Source organism: Macaca mulatta, chromosome 15, assembly GCF_049350105.2.
Source record: "Macaca mulatta isolate MMU2019108-1 chromosome 15, T2T-MMU8v2.0, whole genome shotgun sequence".
Taxonomy (NCBI): Eukaryota; Metazoa; Chordata; class Mammalia; order Primates; family Cercopithecidae; genus Macaca; species Macaca mulatta.
The window spans coordinates 121,712,896-121,737,362 of record NC_133420.1 but is presented as its reverse complement, the minus strand read 5'-3'; the positions used below and the strand labels follow the sequence as shown (position 1 = coordinate 121,737,362).

Sequence of the window (24,467 nt, the reverse complement as noted above, 5' to 3'; positions counted from 1 at the left end):
TTAATCTCTCTCCCACGTGAAATCCACTTCTCCCAGCTAAGCTGCGTTTTGCAGCTTTATGACGGTACCGAAAGCACTTTATTTCCACTTAAAGAGCTGCCTGTTCTATTTACCATCACTCTCAGGGTACTTAACCTCATTTAAAAGGCTGACTTTCCCCTGCATTATAAAGTTGATCGGGAGTCTCAAAGCCTCTTTCTCTGCCCAGCCCGCAGCCAGCTCTCTCCAGCCACCCTAGCCTCGCCCTCACCCCTCCCAGACTCTGTTCCAAGGCCCAGGCGCGCTCCGCGTGGGCGACGTGTCCCTGAGCGCTCCGCCTCCAGCCAGCCTGACCGCTCCGTGCTCGGTGTCACTCCTGGCACGTCTCCACATTCCTAAAATCCCAGAGAGGACCTCGAAATAGGATAAAAAACCGAGAATTTAAATACGAAGCAACAGCCCTTGCAGGGCTGCCTGCTCTGGCTGGGAAGGGCCTGGGCCTCCGCCTCCACCTGAGACGCTTGTTTCCTGCGCGGTTTTGCAACGTCAGAGCCGTCCACACTCGCAGGCCATTTTTAGCGGCCTGTTGGAAGGGGAAGACAGTGAAGTCGGCCTAAGCAGAGCAATGCTTTGCCCTCTGAGAGGAGAGGAGGACCCTTGGGAAGCTCAGAGAGCCACGATAAAATGGCTAAACGACCTTCCTCTCCTCCAAGTCACCAAATACGAGCCAGGTGGGCACCAGATGGGCAAACTGAGCTTGGTCGAAGCTTGTGCCTTCGCCTTCGTGTCTTTGGTTGGGGCTGTGTCACTGGGGACTGGGCCCGTTAGACCGACGACAGATGCGCCGCATCCGAGAGGAAAGTCACCTGTCTCGCAGGGAGGATGGCAGGGTGGCTGCTGGGGCAGGCGGAGCCCACGAGGGTGGGGCCGGGAGATCCTGCTCGTTTTGCCCAGTTGGCCCCTGCAGAGCCCGACACCCACAGCGCAGAGAGCACCCCGGCTGGGTTCCCTGACCGCGTCCCCGGAAGGCAGGAGCACATTTCCGCGGTGGCCCAGGCCCCGGCTCCCCTCGTGCTCGCGGGAAAAGTGGCTTGGATGGATGAGCGCGCCTCCCTCCCGCTCACATTCCCAGTGCAGGCCAAGGCCAGAGCTGCTTTTCCCGCACACACAGGGAGGGACGGCCAGCTCACGGTGCAGACCAGCGGGATGGGGCTTCACCTCTTGCTACCGTCTCAGTGTCCCCTCAAATCATACCTTGAAACTCGCAAATGGAATGGTATTAAGACCCAGCACTTTGGGAGGCCAGGGTAGGAGGATCACTTGACCTCAGGAGTTTGAGACCAGCCTGGGCAACATAGTGAGACCCCTGTCTTAAAAAAAAATACAAAAATTGGCCAGGCATGGTGTCAGCACCTATAGTCCCAGTTACTTGGGGGGCTGAGGTGGGAGGATCACTTGAGCCCAGGAGGCCGAGGCTGCAGTGAGTTGTGTTGGGACTGCTACATTCCAGCCTGGGCGACAAAATGAAACCCTATCTCAAAAAAAAAAAAAAAAAAAAAAAAGTGGGTCCTTAGGGCGTGACTGAGTCCTAAGCTCAAGCCCTGGTAAATGGGAGGAAGGCCTTCTAGAGGCTTCCCATGGTGTTCACCCCATTGCCTGCAAGGACACAGGTTGGAGGCCCCCTGGAAGCAGCCTTGCAGACAGGGAGCCTGCAGCGCCTGGGTCTCGGACTTCCCAGCCTCCAGAACTGTGAGAAAGAGACTCGTGTTTTTCATACATTACCCGTCTCAGGTATTTTATTACAGCAGCACAGACAGACTAAGACACCTCTCTTCCCTCGTCTTCCAGTTTTCTGAGCATAAATCCTCAATGGGCGTGAAGCGCAGAATGGGAAGGCAAGGTGCACAGAATGAGCTCACTAGAGAAAGGAGACTTTCCTTCTCCCTTGTGGTTTCACCTGCAGTCCCTAGTCTCCAACTGATGAAGAAGGGGCCTGGCCATAAGCTGTGGTTCCACCCCTTGGTTCCCTCCACACTGTCTCCCTCTCCGACCCGTCTCCTAAATATGTTTCCGATGACACAGAGGTTAATGCTGGCTGCCTCAGGCCTGAGAGGCAGATTCTTTCCACGCCCAGAGGAGCCTGGCTTCAGGGTGAAGGGTGAGCAAAGTTCCTATTGAACTCGTGGCTTCTTGGAGCAGGGTTTCCAAGAATTGACACTCCAAACCAGTATCCCAGGGCCTGGTCTGCCAGGCACACAGCCATTGTGTGTTCCTTTGCAGCTGCGAAACAGCAGGCAGCAGCCGCAGCTAATGTTTTTGAGCATTTCCTTCTTGCCTGTCTCTCTCCTCAAAGCTTAACAGACGGTGTCAGGGGCATGTTGTACAAAATCATGAACTGAAGCATTTTCTCAAGAGCTCCTCTCATCTAATGCATTTAGATATTGCACAAGGGAAAAGATGCAGACACCAGCCTCACACTCTCCCCTTTCTCTAACTGGGGACATCTCCTACAGGTGACATTTGAAATTCAGTCTCTCTTGGTGGCACCTCAGGATTTAACCCCAGCCTGAGTCCCCCTCCCCATCCTTTCCTTTCAAAACCTGGACCACCCAGGAAGTGGCCTTCAGTTTTCTGGAATGGATCAGGGAGGTGAGCCACTGCATCAGGGGAGGGTGTTGACATGACTATGCGCCTTCTCTTTTTTGGGGAAGCCCTTTGTAGCAGAAAATAATATTTACTATGGAAACAACATAAATGAGTTTTTGTTGAGGACTCTAGGTTCGCCTTGTTAAGATAAATCTTAATAGGCTGAAAATTTTGCACTATTTTTATGGTTCTAAATATTCCAGGCATTTAATATGCATTGAAGTCAGTGGGTCACAGCCTGTGGCTTAGACCAATTAGAGCCAATTTACACTCCTACCAACAGTGTAAAAGTGTTCCTATTTCTCCACATCCTCTCCAGCATCTGTTGTTTCCGGACTTTTTAATGATCGCCATTCTAACTGGCATGAGATGGTGTCTCATTGTGGTTTTGATTTGCATTTCTCTCATGACCAGTGATGATGAGCTTTTTTTTCATATATTTATTGGCCGTATAAATGTCTTCTTTTGAGAAGTGTCTGTTCATATCCTTCGCCCACTTTTTGATGGGGTTGTTCATTTTTTTTCTTGTAAATTTAAGTTCCTTGTAGATTCTGGATATTAGGCCTTTGTCAAATGGATAGATTGCAAAACGTTTTTCCCATTCTGTAGGTTGCCTGTTCACTCTGATGATAGTTTCTTTTGCTGTGCAGAAGCTCTTTGGTTTAATTAGATCCCATTTGTCAAACCTGCATGGTCTGCACATGTATCCCAGAACTTAAAGTATAATTAAAAAAAAAAAGAACTAATAGCGCCATTCCATGACTGGTGTTTCATGGGGCCGTTATCGCTTCGGCCTCCTGTGCAGCACTTCAGACTTTGGGAATGTGTGTCTAGCATTGATGCTGAGCGTGGATTCAATCATAAAGACCTACATGCAAACACTGGCATTTGTTTGTGTGACCCAGACAGGTTAACGCTCTAAGCCCTAATTTCCTCAGCTGTAAAACAGGCAATAATGACAGTCCCTATTGTATAGAGTTCTGAAAATTAAATACGCTCAGTGCCTGACAAAAAGTAAATCTTCAACAAATGTCAGTTCTTATTATTAAGGTTTTTACCACATCCTTGCTAAACGATTTGGAGTTTTTGTGTTATTCTCTGCGGAGGAAAATTGGCTTTGTGCTTGATTAAAACCTACCTTGGTTACCCCAATATCCTGCTGCTGTCCAGACAGCAAATAGTCTTTTGCAGAAGCAGGTAGCTCTTTAATTCTAGAGACAAGAAAAGGAGGCTGGAGGGTTCTGAGTTTCTCCAGGGGTGTGCGGGGTTGACTGGGTGTAGGAATCATCATTGACCACTTTGTTTTCCAAGAAGGCCCACAAAGGGCTATACAGTTAGTATTTTATCAGGGACAAATAGGGAGTCTCCTCCATTGTACATTCAATGAATACTTGCAAAGGAAATGCGTGAATGAATGAATGAACAAATGAGTCATTTCCTTCTTGGTTTTCTCTAGAAAGGAAATATATAGTCATCCCTCTGTATCCAAACAGGATTGTTTCTAGGACCTCCCACCCTCAACTCCGTGGATACCAAAATCCACAGATGTTCAAGTCCCCGTTTGCATACAGCCTATCCACATACTCCCGTATGCTTTAAATCATCTCTAGACTATGGATAATACCTAACACTATGTAAATAGTTGTTGTATTACATTGTTTAGGGAATAATGACAAGAAAAAAGTCTGTACATGTTCAGTACAGATGCAATCATCTTTTTTTTTTTTTTTTGGTAATATTTCTGATTCACGGTTGAATCCAGGGATGCTGACCCTACAGATTTGGAGGGCCGACTGCACTCCATGGTCAGCGTATATTATGTGAGCTGAATGAAGCTGGGTCTAGATCTCAGCCCTGTCATTGACCTTGGGCATATTACATGGCCCCTTTGTACCTTCCTACGTTCATTTGTCCACCTGGCATCACACTCAACTCACAAGAATGGTGGGGTTAAATGAACCATTAATGCCAGGCACTTAGCACAGGGTTTGGTGTGTTCATAACAAGCATCACCAGCAGCAGCTGCGTCATCATGATCAGTTTTCTCTGCCTTGCCTCTCTCCACCTGAAGCAGCTCTTGGATGGGAAAGGTAGCGATGGTGGTCAGAGCCAGCCTTGGTGCCACTGTGAGTTTCAAATAGTGGTATCCGTAATTCCACCTATGTCTGTTGGCTGAATGTATTTAAACGAAGTATCTATTTATGTTTGATTCTATATTTGAGTATCTGTGTGTATCTGCCCTACAGACCCCTCATCCCCTCTGTACGGTGTCGTATGTATTTAGATCTGTTTTCTTCCTTACCATGCCCCTTACTGTTGTGTACTTTTCAGGCTGGTGGAGACGGTTTAAATTCTTGAAGATTTTGAGTGAGTGAAGGGCATCCGATCGTTTTTCTCCTCTATCACATTTCCCACTGGGGAAAGAAAGGCTGAATGAATACCTTTTTAAGCTTTCCCTAAATAAGTCATTTCTATGCTCTAAGATAGCAGGAGAAATGTCAGCACAAATGCTAATTAAGAAATAAGTAACATCACAGACCAAAAAAAGGAGCAGAAAACGAATCCTCTCTATTGTGGTGGAAGTGTAGGTCCTCCCTATCCGACATCAGTCCAAGAAAAGAAACAAGGTCGAGATGATGTGTTTATATTGTAAGGAAGCTGTGGGTCGGGCTTTTACACATCTGATATCTGTGTGCTGGTATCATAAGTTGTGGGAACGAGAGACATAATCTGTGTTCTTTCTGGTAACCAGTTGTTGTGGTCTCTGGGAGACGGGCTCCGAGGGTGCTCTGGGAACCATCTTCCTGTCATTTTCAGAGGCTTTGAAATGGGAAATGCACTGTGTGATGTGATGCTGTTTTACCGTTGCCCAGGGTTGGAATTATGAATGTTTACAAGTGCACGAGGCTCTGCAGAAGCCACCAAGCTGTGTATCTATCAGTTACCTGGTTTATCATTGCACAGAATCTGGGTTCTTTGGAGGAAGAGGTCAGTGGTAGCCAACGTTCTTAGCTTCATCTTGGCCAATTCAGTGATGTTATAAACCTGAGGCAGGGTCACATCTAGGAGATATACATTGGTCCCCAGACGTGAGTGAGTTATCAGAGAACAGAGCTTGGCAGGACTCAATTTGGCTTGAATGGAGAAGACTGGGCTGGACTTTTGGGAAGCTGCAGGATTGGCTGTGCCAGAGAGTAAAGAGGAGGATGTGCCCATGCGAAACAGCTCATGAAACGCACCGGGAGGGGAGGGGAGAGAGCTTGGCACCTGGCAAGTCTGCCACAAGAGTGGTGCTGTCCAAGGGAAATGTAACGTGAGCCACATATATACCTTATTCTCCCGGGCTGTTTTTATTCCTTGTTTTCTAAGTGGAGCTTTTCTCATGTGCAGACGTCCTTGGTCTAGTTTGTGCTTGACCAGCTCTTGGGGACACCTTGACCAGCTCTCACGTGTGATTTTAGGGCTTTCACCTTTGCAAAGGGCTATACCAGCTGCCCAGTCTTTCTGCCACTCCAGAGTTATTTTAACTGATGACTTTTCAGAAATGCAGGAAGGATGTAGGTCACCTGATACTCTGGGGGCCATGTGAGGCTTGGCAATTGGATGCTTGGAGCCAATCCTTTTTGACTCACAAAACTTTTGTGGGAATGTGGCAAAATTTAATTGAGCTAACAAAGCTCATTACCAGAAAGATTTGGGGAAGGACTGGCCAAGGACAGGTAAGATAAAGCCTCACCAGGAAAGAGAAGCAAGGAAATCATAACAAAACCAAACCAAAAATGAAACACAGTACCTGCCTTAATTCGGAACTAACTTGTTCCTGACCTGCAGCCTAACCTGGAGCCCTGGTCCCTGTGCTCTGCCAGAGGAAGCCTGTGAGCTAGGGCAGAGCAGATACTGGCTCTGATTCCAATGCCAACACCCCTGACAAGCATGGACACTGAGCAGCCTGCTCTAGCTCTGGCCTGACTGATGGTCAAGGAAAGAAAGAAGTGACAACAGAATTTAATACTGGATAAGTACAGAGATACCCTGCTTTATTGCACTTTGTAGATACTGCATTTTTTATGGAGGCTTATTTTGAGGCAACCCTGCATCAAGCAAGTCTATTGATTAGCACCATTTTTCCAACAGCATATGCTCATTTTGCACCACACTTGGCACTTGGTAATTCTCACAATGTTTCAGACCTTTTCATTATTATATCTGTTATGGTGACCTGTAATCAGTGATCTTTGAAGTCACTGTTATAATTGTTTTGGAGGCACCACAAACTGCATCCGTATAAGATGGTGAATCTAATCAATACACGTAGTGTGTGTTCTGATTGTTTCACAGACCGGCCATTCCCCCATCTCTTTCTTTCTCTTCGGGCCTCCTGATTCCCTGAGACAAAGGAATAGTAAAACTAGGCCAATTATTAATCCTACAATGGTCTCTAAATGCTCAAATAAAAGCAAGAGTCCCATAATTCTCACTTTAAATCAAAGCTAGAAATTATTAAGCTTAGTGAAGAAGGCCTGTCTAAAACTGAGATAGGCTGAAAGTGAGGCCTCTTGCACCAAATGGTTAGCCAAATTGTAAATGCAGAGAAAAAGTCGTTGAAGGAAATTTAAAGTGCTACTTCAGTGAACACACATATGATAAGAAAATGAAACAGCCTTATTGCTGGTGTGGAGAAAGTTTTGTGACCCGGATAGATCAAACAAGGCAAAATATTCCCTTAAGCCAAAGCCTAATCCAGAGGAAGGCCCCAATTCTCTTTAATTCTAGAGTTAGAAGCCTGAAGGAGGTGAGGAGGCTGCAGAAGAAAAGTTGGAAGCTAGCAAATGTTGGTTCACGAGGATTAAGGAAAGAAGCCATCTTCATAACATAAAAGTGCAAGGTGAAGTAGCAAGTGCTGTTGTAGAAGCTGCAGCAAATTATCCAAAAGATCTAGCTAGGATTACTGATGAAGGTGGCAGTTCTAAGCAACAGATTTTCAATGTAGACAAAACAGCTTTCCATTGTAAGAAGATGCCATCTAGGACCTTCTTAGCTAGAGAGGAGAAGTCAAGGCCTGGCTTCAAAGCTTCAAAGGACAGGCTGACTCTCTTGTTAGGGACTAGTGCAGTTGGTGACTTTAAGTTGAAGCCAATGCTCATTTACTATTTCCAAAGTCCCAGGGCCCTTAAGAACTAGGCTAAATCAACTCTGCCTGTGCTCTGTACATGGAACAACAACACCTGGATGGCTGCTTATCTGGTTTACACCATGGCTGACTGAATATTTTAAACCCACTGTTGAGACCTACTGCTCAGAAAAAAACAAAAAAAGTTCTTTCAAAATATTACCACTCATTGACAGTGAACCCAATCACCCAAGAGCTCTCATAGAGAGTAACAAGGAGGTTAATGTATTCACGCTTGCTAATACAACCATCATTCTTTTTTCTTCTTTCCAGCTTTTAGGTTCAAGGGGTACATGTGCAGGTTTATTACATGGGTAAATTGCATGTCGCAGGGGTTTGGTGTACAGATAATTTTGTCACCCAGGTAATCATCATAATAGCCAACAGGTAGTTTCTTAATCCTTACCTTCCTCCCACCCTCTTCCTTCAAGTAAGCCCTGGTGTCTATTGTTCCCTTCTTTGTGTCAATGTGTGCTCAATGTTTAGCTCCCACTTGTAAGTGAGAACACATGGTATTTGGTTTTCTGTTCCTGAATTAAATTGCTTAGGATGATGACCTCTAGCTACATCCATGTTGCTGCTAAAGACATTATTTCATTCTTTTTTATGGCTGCATAGTATTCCATGGTGTAAATGTACCACATTTTGTTGATCCATTCCACCATTGATGGGCACCTGGGTAAATTCCGTGTCTTTGCTATTGTGAACAGTGCTATGATGAATGTATGTGTGCATGTGTCTTTATGGCAGAACAATTTATATGCCCTTGGGTATATACTCAGTAATGGGATTGCTGGGTTGAATGATAATTCCAAGTTATTTGAGAAATCTCCATACTGCTTTCCACAGTGGCTGAACTAATTTACATTCCCGCCAGTGGTGTATGTATTCCCTTTTTTCTACAACCTTGCCAGTATCTGTTATTGTTTGACTTTTAAGAAAAGCCATTCTGACTGCTGTGAGATGGTATCTCATTGTGGTTTTGATTTGCATTTCCCTAATGATTAGTGATATTGGGGCATTTGTTCTCATATGCTTGTTAGTCATGTGTATTCTTCTTTTGAGAAGTGTCTGTTCATATCCTTTGCCCACTTTTTTTGCTTATTGATTTGTTTAAGTACCTTATAGATTTGGATATTAGATGTTTGTTGGATGCATGGTTTGCAAATATTTTTTCCCCATTCTGTAGGTTGCCTATTTTCTCTCTTGATGGTTTCCTTTGCTGTGCAGAAACTCTTTAGTTTAATTAGGTCCTATTTGTTAATTGTTTGTTGTTGTTGTTGCAATTGCTTTTAGAATCTTCATCATGAAGTTTTTGTCAGGGGTGATGACCAGAATTGTATTTAATAGGTTTTCTTGTAGGGTTTTTATAGTTTTCAGTTTTACATTTAAGTCTTTAATCCATCTTGAGTTCATTTTGGTATATAGTGAAAGATAGGAGTCTAGTTTCAATCTTCTGCATATGGCTAACCAGTTATCCCAGCATCAATTATTGAATAAGAAGTCCTTTTCCCAGTGCTTGTTATTACCAGCTTTGTTGAAGATCAGATGGTTGTAAGTGTGGGGCTTTATTTCTGGGCTCTCTAACTTGTTTCATTGGTCTATATATCTGTTTCTTTACCGGTAGCATGTTGCTTTAGTTACTGCAGCCTTGTAGTAGTATAGTTTGAAGTCGAGTAGTGTGATGCCTCCAGCTTTGTTCTTTTTGCTTAGGATTAGTCTGGCTATTTGGGCTATATTTTGGTTCCAAATGAATTTTAGAATAGTTTTTTCCTAATTCTGTGAAAAAAACATCATTGGTAGTGTGATAGGAATAGAACAGAATCGGTAAATTGCTTTAGGCAGTATGGCCGTTTTAACAATATTGATTGTTTCTATCCATGAGCATGGAATGCTTTTCCATTTGTTTGTGTCATCTTTGATTTCTTTCAGCAGTGTTTTATAATTCTATTGTAGAAATCTTTCACCTCTCTGATTGGCTAGTTATCAGAAATAAAATACCTAGGTGTTTTATTCTTTTTGTGGCTATTATAAATGGGAGCGTGTCCTTGATTTAGCTCTCAGCTTGGATGTTATTGGTGTATATAAATGCTACTGGTTTTTGGACATTGCTTTTGTATCTGGAAACTTTGCTGAAGTTTTAAAATCAGATTTAGGAGCCTTTTCTGGATATATAATTATATTGTCTCCAAAGAGAGATAGATTGACTTTCTGTCTTCCTATTTGGATGCCTTTTATTTCTTTCTCTTGACTGATCGTGCTGGCCAGGAGTTCCAGTACTATGTTGAATAGGAGTGGTGAAAGTGGACATCATTGTCTTGCTCCAGTTCTCAGAGAAAATGTTTCCAGCTTTTGCCCATTCAGTAAAATGTTGGCTGTTGTTATTTTTCATTCCATTTTGTATGTTGTCTGTTTACTCTGTTGATAGTTTCTTTTGCTGCAACATCATTCTTTCTTATGATGTTTGCCCATGCTATTTTGAGGTACATTCCTTCAATGCCTAGTTTGCAGAACCACCATTCTGCAGCCCACGGATCAAGAAATAATTTGAACTTTCAAGTCTTATTGTTTAAGAAATGCATTAGGTAAGGCCATAGCTGTCATAGATAGTGATTCCTCCGATGTATCTGGGCCAAGTAAATTGAAAACCTTCTGGAAGGGATTAACCATTTTAGATGTCATTAAGAACATTTGCAATTCATGAAAGGCGGTCAAGATAGTGACATTCTGAGAAGTTTGGAAGAAGTTGGTTCCAGCTCTCACAAATGACTTTGAAAGGTTTAACACTTCAGTGGAAGAAGTCACTGCACATGTGATGGAAACAGCAAGAGAACTAGAACTAGAAGTGGAGCCTGAAGATGTGACTGAATTGCTGCAATCTCATGATCAAACTTGAATGGATGAGGAGTTGCTTCTTATGGATGAGCAAAGAAAATGGCTTCTTGAAATGGATTCTACTCCTGGTGAAGATGCTGTGAACATTGTTGAAGTGACAACAAAGGACTTAAAATATTACATAAATGTAGTTGATAAAGCAGCAGTAGGGTTTGAGAGGATTGACTCCAATTTTGAAAGAAGTTCTACTGTGGGTATAATGCTGTCAAACAGCATCACATGCTATAGAGAAGTCTTTTGTGAAAGGAAAAGTCAATCAATGTGGCGAACTTCATTGCCGTCTTATTTTAAGAAATTGACATAGCCACCCCAGCCTTCAGCAATCATCAACATCAAGGCAAGACCCTCCATTAGCAACAAGATTATGGCTCGCTGAAGGCTCAGATGATCATTAGCATTTTTTAGAAATAAAGTATTTTTAAATTAAGGTATGTACATTTTTTTAGACATAACGCTATTGCATGCTTAAGAGACTATAGCACAGTGTAAACATAATGTTTGTATGCATTGGAAAACCAAAATATTAGTGTAACTAGCCATATTCTGATATTTGCTTTATTGCAGTTATCTAGAACCAAACCTGAAATATTTCTGAGGTATATTTGCAACATTCTCAAAAAATGTAAACCTTAAACCCTGAATTTGAGTTACAGGAAACCAGAGACATATATATACTTACATATGTACATTTATTCAGATTTATTGAAGACCGAGTTGTTCTGCATATATTAAAGTTCCAAGTGGCATTAAATTTCATTTAGACATTAAGCATTTTTGAAATGAATGTTTATAAGCCATATCATACTTTGCCTTCTCTTTTTAAAAAGTGTTTTCTGAAAACAACTTGACCTTTTACTTAATGACTTAGCATTTTTTCCCCAGGAGAGCTGCCCGACGAGCTCCCAGTCCTGTGGTTCGGGGCAGGCTCTGGACACTTACAGAGGAGACTCCTCTGAGAAACCGAGGTTTCTCTCCAAGTCATGATCTGTTCTGCCCAGGATGCTCCCCCGACACACACACTGAAAAACTGAGCACCTGGAGAGCAACACCAAAATCCCACGGCCAATAATGGGCAACCCAATCAGGTGACAAGTTATCCCCAGACCCTAAAATGCACGCGGTGGTGACAGGGCACCAACAACCAGAGTCCCGGGAATTGACATCCGCGAGGGAGGAGATGGGGGGAAGGTAATGAGGCAGAGCCCAGCCACCTGAGGCAAGAGACCCCAAATCAGCTAACCAGAGAGGGCGGCTGGTGGATTGAGAACAGCGACTGCAATCATGCTGAGTGAGCCCGTGACCCTGCCTTAGGTGACACCAGGCGATGCATGGTTCCTACCACCAGGTCAGATGATACCGGGTGACATGCAGGCACTTTGACCATCCTAATAGTCCAAGAGGTAGTGGAGCCATTAGAATCAGCTTGGCCTCCAGATGTGCCTCTGCATCCCTGGGTCAGCGTGAAGGTGCAGAAGCTGTGGTTCTGCACAGGAGATCATTTGAGAAGGCCAAGACCTCACCTAAACTCTTTAAACGAGGGCCTCTGGGGCGGAGCCCGAGGCCTGATGATTTCTTCATGCTCCCAGGATAAGTCCAGAAGTAGTTAAAGTTGAGGACCACTTTGGTGAGGGAGAAAAAAGCATACTTTTTGAGGACTCTTCCCAAATAAGATTCTTTTTTCCTCTGATTTGTTACTATTTGTTAGCATCTGTGAGTGAAAGGGATGTGAGGGTTTGATTTGGCCTAAATTTCCCTTTAGAAAATTCCCTTTGGGAAGAAAAAAGGCTCTGATCACCAACCGAAGGCCATATATTCTAGTCTCGGCCCCTACCACTTGCTGGGGTCCTCTGGGGAGCTGTGGAAAGTTCTGGCATCCTGCCCCACCTCCGAAGGCTCTGCTGTGTTCATCTTGGGTTCTAGATGCCCCCGAGGGTGGTCATGTGCAGTCAGGGTACCCTGGACTCCAGCCAGCCTCAGTAAGCCTTTGCAGGGCAGGACACTTTTGCCCCTGTGTGCAAGTCGTTGCTTCATGTAATTTGCATAAATACACACTCTTTTCTACCCAAGGTTAATCTTTTTAATTAGTTAAGCTGCTATGTTGTAGGAAACAAGCACTGACCCTTAAGTAGATAATTGGCACAATTGAAACAATTAAATGGTTTTCCCCAGGACAACATTCAGCAAAGCCATTCTTGCTGGAGAAGGAACAGCACAAAACAGCTGGAAGGAAATTGTGGCATGCATGAAAGATAGCTTGTCTGTGTTTGCAGTCTACGGAGATCCCCGCTGCAAGAAGAGGCAGGATTTTCACTTGCTTCTTGACCCATCTCTGTTGTCCAGAATCCAGGACTGGTGACAAGAGAAGCAGACGTGATCTGCACAAGCTGGTGCAGCTGGGTTAGGAGTTGCTCTTCCCGGACAGGTGGGGAAGGGTGCTGGAGGGGAGGGAGGAGGAGAGAGGTTTTAGGGGAGGGGTGCTGAGCAGTCAGGAACCTGTAAGGTCACATTTCTTTCAGGTATTCTTTCTAGGTGTACTGAATGGGAACATTGTCTGTCATCCCTAGACTGCCTTAAAGACCTAAACTGCTTCCATTTGTCTTTGGTTGTTGGACTCAAGTTTCTAATACACCTGGTGACACAGAGCACAGCTCTGTGTTTTCATGGGTTGCTTAATTCAAGATCTGGATGAAGGAAGCCTGAACCTATGTTTGTGTAAAAGCCTAAGGGTGTACAGCAGGGATGCTCAAACTTTTGCTTTTATAAGAACCCACTTTTATATTAACTAGGTTTTTGAGTATGAGAAGAAATGCTTGAACATGGAAAAGAAAAGTTCTAACTGTAGGATGGAGTTTACAGTGAGTATGAACTTCCTCCCCGCCTCCAATCCGGCAGCCGCTTCCATTTGTACTCACACCTGTAATCCCAGCCCTTTGGGAGGCTGAGGCGGGTGGATTGCTTGAGGTCAAGCGTTCGTGACCAGCCTGGCCAACATGGTGAAACCCTATCTCTACCAAAAATACAAAAATTAGCCAGGCGTGGTGGCACACACCTGTAATCCCAGCTACTTGGGAGGCTGAGGCACGAGAGTCACTTGTACCTGGGAGACAGAGGTTGCAGTGAGACGAGATTGCACCATTGCACTCCAGCCTGGGCGACGGAGAGAGACTCCGTCACAAAACAAACAAACAAACAAACAAACAAACAAACAAACGAACAAATAAACTGCAAAAGAACGAAAAGCTTTTTCAATTATCAGAAAGGAAAGACATCTATAATCCATAATATTGTCGACTCTCGACTGAAGCGGGCATTCACAGAGGATATGAGAGGAGTGTAAATTATTGCCATCTTTGGGGGAAGATGAGACACTATCTAAAAAAATTTAAAAGAAATATGTCACTTCTTGCAACTTACCCAACAGATCTACTTACATAGTTCTTAGGAGAAAAGGCTCATGGCATGTGGGCATCATCGGTGCATAGGCAAGGGGGCATTCCCCAAGGCCATCTTTGTGCCACCAAAGGCTTAGTATGTTACCTTCCTTGTAATTTGCATTTCATAATTATTCATTATAGCAAAATTACTTTCACTTTGCCACTTTCTGGTTGTGTGGCCTTGGAAGATCATTGAATTTCTCTTTGTCTCAGTTTTCTCATTGGAAAATCGAAGAGTGCACTATTTCCTGTCTAAGACTACTCCAGTTAGCATGATTGCATGGCAAATTACCCAAAAATATGGTGGTATGCAACAATTTTTTTTTATGTGCATGAATTCAGTCGGTTGGGAATTCACATGGGAATTCAACTGAAAGACACTGAAGCTGGGGGCTGGCATACCCTCCAGTCTCACTCACATTACGTGTCTGGCGATTGAAGTTAGCTGTTGGCTTGGGGGCCTCAGTTCTTCCCCATGCTGTCACTCCATGTCAGCTAGCTAGGCTTCCAGCAAGCATCCATGAGAGACAGAAAGCCAGGTGTAAACTCCATAGCTTTTCCACAACTCCTCATTTAGCTTTGGAAGTCATACAGTATCATCCCCACTGCATTGTTGGTTAAGATAGTTTTAAAGTTCTCCCCAGGCTCAAGGGAGAGGTACAGTAGTCTGGTAGGGCTGCCATGACAAAGCACTACCAACTGGATGGCTTAAACAACAGAAATTAATTTTCTGACAGTTTTGAGGGTAGAAGTCTGAGATAAAGGTGTCAACAGGGTTGGTTTCTCCTGAGGCCTGTCTCCTTGGCTTGTAGATGCTGTCTTCTCCCCACGTCTTCACGTGGTCATCCCTCTGTGTCTGTCTGTGTTCTAGTCTCCTGTTGTGATAAGGACACTGTCATATTGGGTTAGGGCCTACCTTAAGGACTATATTTAACCTTACTTATCTCTTTAGAGACCCTGTCTCCAAAGGCAGTCAGATTCTGAGGTACTGGGGATTAAGGCTTCAACATATGAAGTTTGGGGGAACACAATTCAGCTCACAACAGGAGGGAACACGGATCCCACCTCTTGAAAGAAGGTTAGCATCACACGATACAGAGAGTTTGTGGGATGGCTCATACCAACATCATTGTCCTTGGAAAATAAAATCAGCCAACATGACCTACAGCCCCATCCTGATACCATCGGAATGACATAGATGAAGGTGATTCATAATGACAGCATCATACCGGTGTAACGTACAGGGCAGTAACTTCACTGGCCTCAAGGACAGGCCTCTGGTTGAAGGGCCCACAAGCCCGGGATACATCTCATCACCTAAGTAGATGATCTGAGCATCCGCTGTGGGTAAAGTTACACACAGCTGGGGTTTTGAACATGAATAGAAGTTACCCTTTGAATTAACCTTGAACAACTCGTGACTCTAATCAGGTTTTTTTGTTCCTGTCTCCCATGATGTAGGGCTGAACTCTAAGCTTTCAGAAAGCACCTCTTGACAATAAAATCTTGGATCTTGTAGCAAATGCTGTGTATATGCTCTTCAGCTCTAGCCCCAACCTACTATGAACGTGCGTGCCTGTAAACTGCCACCCTCCAGCATCTTTTTCTGGCCATTAGAGCCTGATTTTCCTGAAGATTCAGCAGGTTGGAATGCCAGAGAATAATGCCCTCCCTGCACCCAGCAGTATTCCACCAGTGGCTGTGGGAGTGGCTCACACACTCCAGCTCCCTCCCCTCATGGGACTGGGACCTGGAGTTCCCAAGAGAGATGAGGCTCCGATTGTCCACAGGGTAGCTAGTTTTATTGTCACCTTCCCTGTCCTGTCTCCCTGTCTCCACTCCCTACAGTGCTCCTGGAGATAACTTCCCAAATTTGCTGCCTGCCCTTGGATGCTATTTTAGGGTTGGCTTCTGAAGGAACACAAACGAAGATAGACAGGTGTGCTGGGGAGCTACGTGTAAGACCATGCCAAAACATGGCCAAGAGCAAGGCAGTCAGCCCCTCCCAGGTTTAAAATCACGTTTTCTACATTGTCTCTCTCATATGAATCTGAGCGAAAGCCCAGCATTCTGCGTCACCTGGGCCACCTAAGGAGCTCCCTCCAGCCTCGGTGCTGAAGCTCCAGCCGCCCTCACCACATCACAGGAAACCGCGAGCACATCCTCCTGCCTTCTCCTGCAGGCTCTTCAGTGAGCGCCTGCAGAACTGCATCTAGATCACAGGGCCGATATTGTCACCTTCCCTGTCATGGCTCCCTTCCTGTCTCCACTCCCTACAGTGCTCCTGAGAGCCGGGAGCGCTCCCTGATTTGTTTTATCTTCTGCACAACTGTGTGGCTGGAATAGGAAGCAAATGACATGGAATTTGCCTATGAAAAGGTATTCCCACCTGTGTCCTTGTGTCTGTAAGGACAGGAGGATCCAATCGTCTCATCTGGCAATTGGTCAACCGGGACCAAGGGTTAGTGGGAAACCTATGTGCCCCTACAGGCGGGAGGGGGACAGGGTGACCCTCTCCAGTGGCTCTCAGCCTGCCAGTGTCCCTGGACTGTTTCCAAGCCCAGGGTTCACCTGGGACAACTGGGCAGGTGTGTAGCGCTGGAGACAGCCCCTTTCTGGGTGTACTGATGAATCAGGCTTCCCTGGGGCTCTGAGGTGGATGATACCCCTCGCTCTCCCCTTCCCAAGCCTTGTGCACATGCTGCTCACCCTGGGGCCGCCTCCCTCCAGTCTCCCAGGCTCAGGTTTAGCTGCCTCCCAGCGGCATTTCCCTTTGCCCATGGAGGCCTCCTCTCCTCTCCCAGCTGAGTGTTCACCCCTCTTTATTTTATTTTAAACTTCATTTGGGTTAAAGTGTTTTTTTTCTCCCTGACCGTTTTTCTCATCTGCTGCTGCTGCCTTTTCCTTCCCATTGCGGGTTCTTAGGTTCAGAGCCTGGGGAGGCTCAACAGTCCATCTGGTGTTTGTAGATGGCCTCGGGGGACCTGACACATGTCCACAGGCCCTTTGGAGCTGAGGGGTGGATAGGACACCTGGGGGCACACAGTCCCCCACCCCGTGATGCTGGGACAGGACACACTGACCCTAGGCCCCTTCCGGCTTCCTGTGTGGCTCCTGGCCTGGCCATGGGAGTTACAAAATCAGAACTGGTGACTGCCACATACCTGGGGCCTCAGCCACAGCCAAAACCCAAACCGAATGAAGCCAGATCCCTACCTTAACCCATCTGGAAACAAAAACAATCCCAAAGAAGAGAGAGACGCGAGCCGTTTTGGACAGGTGTGTGATTCTGAAATTGAGGGACCGAGCCAGAAACAGAAATGCGTGCACCAGACCAGTTGCTGCACCCACTGGGCAGTCCGGAGCCGTGTGTGTGTGTGTGTGTGTGACACTGACAAAGAGTTTTGAAACACTGAACTGGCAGGGACTTGGAGGTGGAACCGTGTGACCCAATGCTTTTAAAAACGATTAAACTAACTTTACAGAACTCATCCTGAGGAGGGAGAAATGGGTCCTGTTGTAAGGCTCTGGATGTGGGAATTAAAATGCATGTACGGGCTCGGTCCGAGAGTCGAATGCACTCTTAAGGAAACTGAATCTTTGCCCCAGTCGGCAAGCTCAACAGCGATGATTAAACATTTAATCAGACGCATGATACTTTGTTGTGTGTTCATTGTGGCTACAGGAAAGGCTGCTGTAACAGATCTTTAAATAGCAAACCCGCGGCTAAATTTCACTTCATCCATCAAAGGCTGCTGCTATGCAATGACCTAATTTTAGCAGCTTATCAGTCCCCCAGTGCTTGTTAGTTGATGTAACTTTGATCCTCTGATGCTAGATGACTTTTGTGCTGAATATAGCTAGAATTTAATATGAATCACTTGGATGGCTGCCCAGCTCAGCTCAACTGTATGAGAGAGAGAGAGAGAAAGAGAGGATTCAGGCTACCGAGGTGAATAATAATATACACATAGGCTTCCTTTTTTTTCTGGGGCAATCAACTCCGTATCGCTAGGATGTATTTCAAGCACAATACCCTTGGACTTTTGTTTTATTTCTCCCTCCTAAACAATGAGACTGCCTTCTCCCGGCAAACATACATAGGAGGTAATAATGCGCTGCTACTGCCAAGATCTGCCAACAGTGTCAATAATTGCAAGACATTTTAAATGAATTTTTTCTAAGCAAATCATTGCCTTTTGCAGTGAGCGTTTATTTCTGTGTAGGGAGAGAGGAGCTGAGATGTTACGAAGGAGCAGAGAGCATCTTTAACAGCCCTCCTCCTCTCTCATTTTCTAAATTATTAGATCGTGCTTTTTCGGCTTTCCTGCTGTCTGGCTCCTCATTTGAAGTTTGAGATTTCCTTCCATCCTCCTGGCTCCTGGGCAGAACCACCTGTGTCCCAGGCATCCTTCCTGGATGGGTGTGGCTGTCGCCTCACTCTTCTCCGTTTGCCCTCGTTGACATTATTTCTACCCATAAAATGGGGTCCTGTGGTTTATGTTCTTCATTTTCTCAACATGGCAGGTAAAGCTTCCCAGACAGGAGGCCTGGGCAGATGCTGAAACACACCGGACTCTTGGATGGGCCTGGCCCCGGACAGCCTGCTGGGGTCCCGCCCACCCTGTCACTCCACCACTTTCTCATCCAAGGTGGGAGAGTCTTTTCATTTCTTCGAATTTCTCCTTCCAGAATTTAACCACTGCCTGCTTAAAACCTCCTCCACCCCAGATTGGGGTGGGGGGTGGTGGAGTGGGAGGAAATACAGCTTAATCTGACTTGGCTACTGGTCAGCAGTTGGGAGAGGAGGAAACAGGACTCCCCATCTCAGGGAAGTCTGTGGATCTCAGGGTATTTAATCTCCCTGGGACTCTAGTCCTATTATCTAGCGTGTCCTTTGAAGAGGCTGTCATGGTACAGGAGGCCTTTTCAATGGACATAAGATGCCTTAAGATCCCGAGAAGAAAGATTCTTTTAAAAAGAGATAATAAGCCTCTGTAATAAAGTGTCCCAAATGAAATTTACTTAAATACACACACTGTTCAAGCTAGCTTCTAGGTAGCTTGAGAAATGGCAGTGCCACAGCAGTGGTCCCCAACCTTTTTGTTACCAGCGACTGGTTCTGTGGACAACAGTTTTTCCACAGATGGGGGTAGGGGAAATGGTTTTGGGATGAAACTGTTCCACCTCAGATCATCAGGCATTAGTTAGATGATTCTCATAAGGAATGCGCAACCCAGATCCCGCTCATGCTTGGTTCAAAATAGGGTTTGTGCTCTGTGAAAATCGAATGCTGCCACTGATCTGACAGGAGGTGGAGCTCAGGCGGCAATGCTCACTCACCCTCCACTCTCCTCTTGCTGTGTGGCACAGTCCCCAACAAACCATGGGCTGATAGTGGTGCATGGTCCAGGGATTGGGGACCCCAATCAATGGGACATTGTGACTAGAGAGGAACAGAACATTCTATTTCACACACTGACATTTCAGTAATAACACAATACTGTTTCTGCAGACCAGCCCTGCCAACACCTTCGTCTTGTTTCACCTTTGCGAAGGTAGGGGAGGCATCTGGAGCTTCTTGACACGTCAGTCAGGCCGGAATGCTGCCTGTGGGCTGGGTCGGCTTCAGGCCTGCAGGTCAAAGTAAGGGTGCATCTGTGAGTGCCTGTAGAGCCAGCTCATGTCTGAGATTCTGTCCTTGGCAAATCCTGCAGCGGTAGAGTTGGGGAGGGGCAAGGAGGGTCACTTTAGATTCACAGGAATGGATCTCCGATGTTCATGCCATCGAATGCTCAGACTCATTGGTCATGGTTCGGCTGTCACTGTCACGGGGCCAGCTGCTTTGCCTTCTCCCCACCAGAACAGATAAGGTGGCACACAGTTTGAGAGGCAGATGAGAAATTCCCCACAGTGTATATGAAATAATGATGCAAGTAGCATAGTAATTCAAAGAAACACTTACAGAATGCTTTCTCTATCCTCAGGTGCTCTCTAAGTGCTGCCTATAGATAATCTCATTTAATCCAATCCCCTTAGAAGGTAAGTACAGTCATCTCTCAGTATCTATGGGAGACTGGTACCCACTGCAAATACTAAAGTCCACGGACTCTCAAATCTCATATAAAATGGTGTGATGTTTGCATATGACCTATGCATAGCCTCCTGTATATGTTAAATCATCTCTAGATTACTTATGACACCTAATACAGTGTAAATGCAATATTTGTTATACTGTACTGTTCATTACATACAGTGGCAAAAAAAAAGTCTGTACATGTTCAGTGCAGACTCAATCATTTATTTTTTTCCCCCCAAATATCTTGTATCTGAGGTTGGTTGAATTCATGGATGCAGAACCTGTAGATATGGAGGACCAACTGTATTATTGTTGTTTCTATTTTATAGGAGAGTAATTGGAGGCTCAGAGAGGTTAAGTAATGCACCCTAGGTCACACAGCTAGTAACTAGAAGAGAGGATTCTAACTTAGGCAAAGTCCAGAATTTGTGCTTCGGGACTACTAGGCTATACGGTCTCTAAATGACTAGCAATCTCCAACAAGTGTGCTTTGACTCCTCCAAAAATGACCTGCTACCCCTCAGTAAAAGCAGCCAATAGCAGGCTCTGTGTTAAGGCCCTGGTCAGTAGTTGCTGTTGGCTACGAAGGTGGCATTGTGCTATGGTGCCTGATGGCCCCAGAAGTGTTGAAATCCAGGCTGAATCCTGGCACTGGTATGAATCAGGGGTTTCAGTCTGAAGGTGGTTTGAGTCCGTGGGTTCGGGCTGAGCGCACTGATATTGACAGTACTGTTGTGAGTATCTGGCTTAGTTAGTCATCCCAGCGACATTCCTCAGGATGGGCTTGGATTTGTGGGGGGAAAAGGGCACCAGCGGGGGAGAGGTTTTGTGCCAGGTTGGAGGGTCTGCAGCCTGGAATCACGTGGGAAGCACTGGAGTAATCCGTCTCCAAAGCGGCATAGGCAGACCCCAGCACCACAGAGCTCAGCCCACAGAGCAACCCACGGCAGGGGAAGGCTCTCCAGGCTGCAGACCTCACTCTTTGGTGGTTAGCGAAGGATAAGAGGACCCTTAAAAGATCCTAAAACATAGAACAGAGATGAAGAGTTCCTGAGCAGAGAATGATCAGGTACCTGCAATGGAGCCTGTAAAAGGAAGGAGTATTGAGAACATCTCAGAAGCCAAAGCAGGTGAGTGCAAATTGGAAGAGAGGTCAAGGGGTGGGAGCAGAGGGAGGGAACTGCCTGTGATGTACTGAACTGTGTCCCCGCTAAAATTCCTATGGTGGACCCCCAACTCCCAGTACCTCAGACTGTGACTGTGTTTGGAGATAGGGCCTTGAAAGAAGTGATTAAAGTGAAATGAGGTCATAGGGTGGCCCTAGCTCAATCTGGTCTCCTTCTAAGAAGAGGAGATGAGGACACAGGCACAGAAGAAAGGCCATGTGCGGACACAGGGAGAAGATGCCATATACAAGGCAAGGAGAGATCTCAGGAGAGACCGATCCTGACGACAACTTGATCTCAGACTTCCAGCCTCCAGGACTGTGAAACTTTACATTTCTGCTGTTGAAGCCACAGTCTGTGGTACTACGGCCGGGCAGCCCCAGCTGATGAATATGCCGCCCTTCTCACCTCTCCAGGGCCAGTTGGTGTCTTATGGAGCTGCCTTTAGGACTCACAGGTGTAAGATGTGCTCCTGGAAAACTGCTATCGCCTTTTACAAAGAGGGACATTTGGTCCATTTCCACTCAAATGCATAAACACTGCAATCTCCCAGTGCTTGTTCATTGGTTCACTTGTTTACCAAGTTCCTCTGATGGCAACCCCAGTCCACATAATTATGTGCCCCTTGCCAGCCCTGTTCTTACGACTCAAAGATGTGTGCTGGTGGAGTACTGGCACAGGAGGTGAGGGGCGTGTGGCATCCTTTGGGATACCAGGAGGGAAATATCAGTGGCATCTGGGTAGAGTGGCCTTTTCCAGGGGGAAGGAAGCCTGAGTGTGGTTCAGCCCGAGGCGGGCTGTTTCTGAATGTTGGACGGGGGGGTTTGTGGTCACTGCTGAAAAGCAGCAGGAAACGGCCATGCCAGTCCAGCATGAGCAACTGAGCTCCCCGTTCCTACAGAACACTGATCTTGTCCCATGCGGGCCATGCATGTGACCCGGGGGCAGGGCTGTGGGGTCTGGGCTGTGCAGGCATCCATGGGCACGTGGTCATAGAGACTAGACTCCACCTCTCTGTCTCTCATTCCACATGGGACTGAGGCTGGGAGAGGGGTCAGAACTGCCATTCCGGGTTGGGGACAGAGAGCCCACGGTTCCAGAGAGAGGGACACCGAGTATCAGCCAGTGAGCTGCAGCCACGACCCAGGGGCTCATATCTCACTGGCAGGAGTCTCAGCCCTGCTGCTGGCATAGCCAGGCGTGAAGTGGGGGGCTCCAGACACGGCTCCCTGCCCTCTGGATTCAGGGCTGTTCCCAGCTACCTGAGCATGTCAGTTCTTCGGGCAGCCATCTCTGGGGCAGCCATCTCTGCCTGAAACCCAGAACTTCCTCCACAGTGAGCTGGGACCTATCCCCACCTGCTCCCCACTTGTGTGACACTCTCGAAGCTCATGAAGCAAGCGTTTAAGGCAGTTTGGGTTAGAAAGCCTTACATCTCAAAAAATAATAGGTTCCCTGACACCTCACCTGGGCCCAACTATTGAGAATTCCATTTGGCTGGTTCTGTGTAGTTCTTCAAACCTTGGCATGCTTATTTCACTTGTTGGGATAGACAGATCAATAAGGTTGCTGATCCCACCACTGGGGACAGCGGCGTCCACCAGGGACTGGCATATTCCGGTGAGCTCTCATGGTGGGTTCTGGGTATCCACTGTACGGTTTTTCGTTTGAGGTTACCATGAGGCTTGCAAATACTACCTTATAATCCATTATTTTAACCTGATAACAACTTAACACTATTTGCATAAACAAACAAACACTCAAAAAGAAAACTAACAAAAACCCTACACCTTAACTTCATCCTCTCCACCATCCCCCCACTTTTAAAATTTTTGCTGTTTCAATTTTACCAACTATGTCTTGAAAAGCTATTGTAGTTATTTTTGGTGGGTTCATCTTTTAGTGGTTCCACTTAGGATATGAGTAGTTTGCGCACCACAGTTACAGGGGCATAATATTTTGTGTTTTTCTGTGTATCTATTAGGACCAGTGAGTTTTGTACCTTCAGGTGATTATTCACTGCTCATTAGTGTTCTCTTCTTTCTGATTGAAGTACTCCCTCTAGCATTTCTCGTAGGACAGGTCTGGTGTTGATGAAATCCCTCAGTTTTTGTTTGTCTAGTAATGTCTTTTTTTCTCCTTCGTGTTTGAAGGATTTTTTTTTTTTTTGCTGGATATACTATTATAGGGTAAAAGTTTTTTCCTTCAGCACTTTAAATAATGTCATGGCACTGTCTCCTGGCTTATAAGCTTTCCACTGAAAAGTCTGCTGCCAGGCCTATTGGAGCTCCATTGTATGTTATTTTTTTCTTTTATTTTGCTGCTTTTAGGATCCTTTCTTTATCCTTGAATTTTGGGAGTTTGATTATTAAATGTCTTGAGGTAGTCTTCTTTGAAATCTGCTTGGTGTTAAATCTGCTTGGTGTTCTACAGCCTTCTTGTACTTGGATATCGATATCTTTCTCTAGATTTGGGAAGTTCTCTGTTATTATCACTTTGAAAAAACTTTCTATTCCTATCTCTTTCTCTCTCCTCTGCAAGGCCAATAACTCTTAGATTTTCCCTTTTCAGGCTGTTTTCTGGATCCTGTAGGTGTGCTTCATTGTTTTTTATTGTGTTTTTGTTTTGTCTCCTCTGACTGTATTTTCAAATGGCCTGTCTTCCAGCTCCCTAGTTCTTTCTTCTGCTTGATCAGCTTTGCTATTAAAGGACTCTGAAGCATTCTTCAGTATGCCAATTGCATTTTTCAGCTCCCAAATTTCTGTTTGATTATTTTTAATTGTTTCAATCTCTTTCTTAAACTTATCTGATGGGATTCTGAATTCCTCCTCTGTTATCTTGAATTTCTTTGAGTTTTCCTCAACACAGCTATTTTGAATTCTCTGTCTGAAATGTCACCTATCTCTATTTCTCCAGGATTGGTCCTTGGTGCTTTATTTAGTTCTTTTAGCGAGGGCATGTTTTCCTGGATGGTGTTGATGCTAGCAGAGGTTCTTCAGTGTCTGGGCACTGAAGAGTTAGGTATTTATTGTAATCTTCACTGTCTGGGGTTATTTGTAGCTGTCCTTCTTGGGAAGGCTTTCCAGATACTTGAAAGG

At 45.6% G+C, this 24,467-nt stretch overlaps 1 long non-coding RNA gene across 1 annotated transcript; it reads left to right on the top strand.

Moving 5' to 3' along the window:
- Positions 1-279: 279 nt before the first annotated feature.
- Positions 280-21,664, top strand: LOC114672844 (uncharacterized). Its single transcript, XR_003723365.2, has 3 exons — positions 280-710; positions 18,652-18,776; positions 20,112-21,664. It is a non-coding gene; the product is annotated as an uncharacterized LOC114672844 (long non-coding RNA).
- Positions 21,665-24,467: the final 2,803 nt, after the last annotated feature.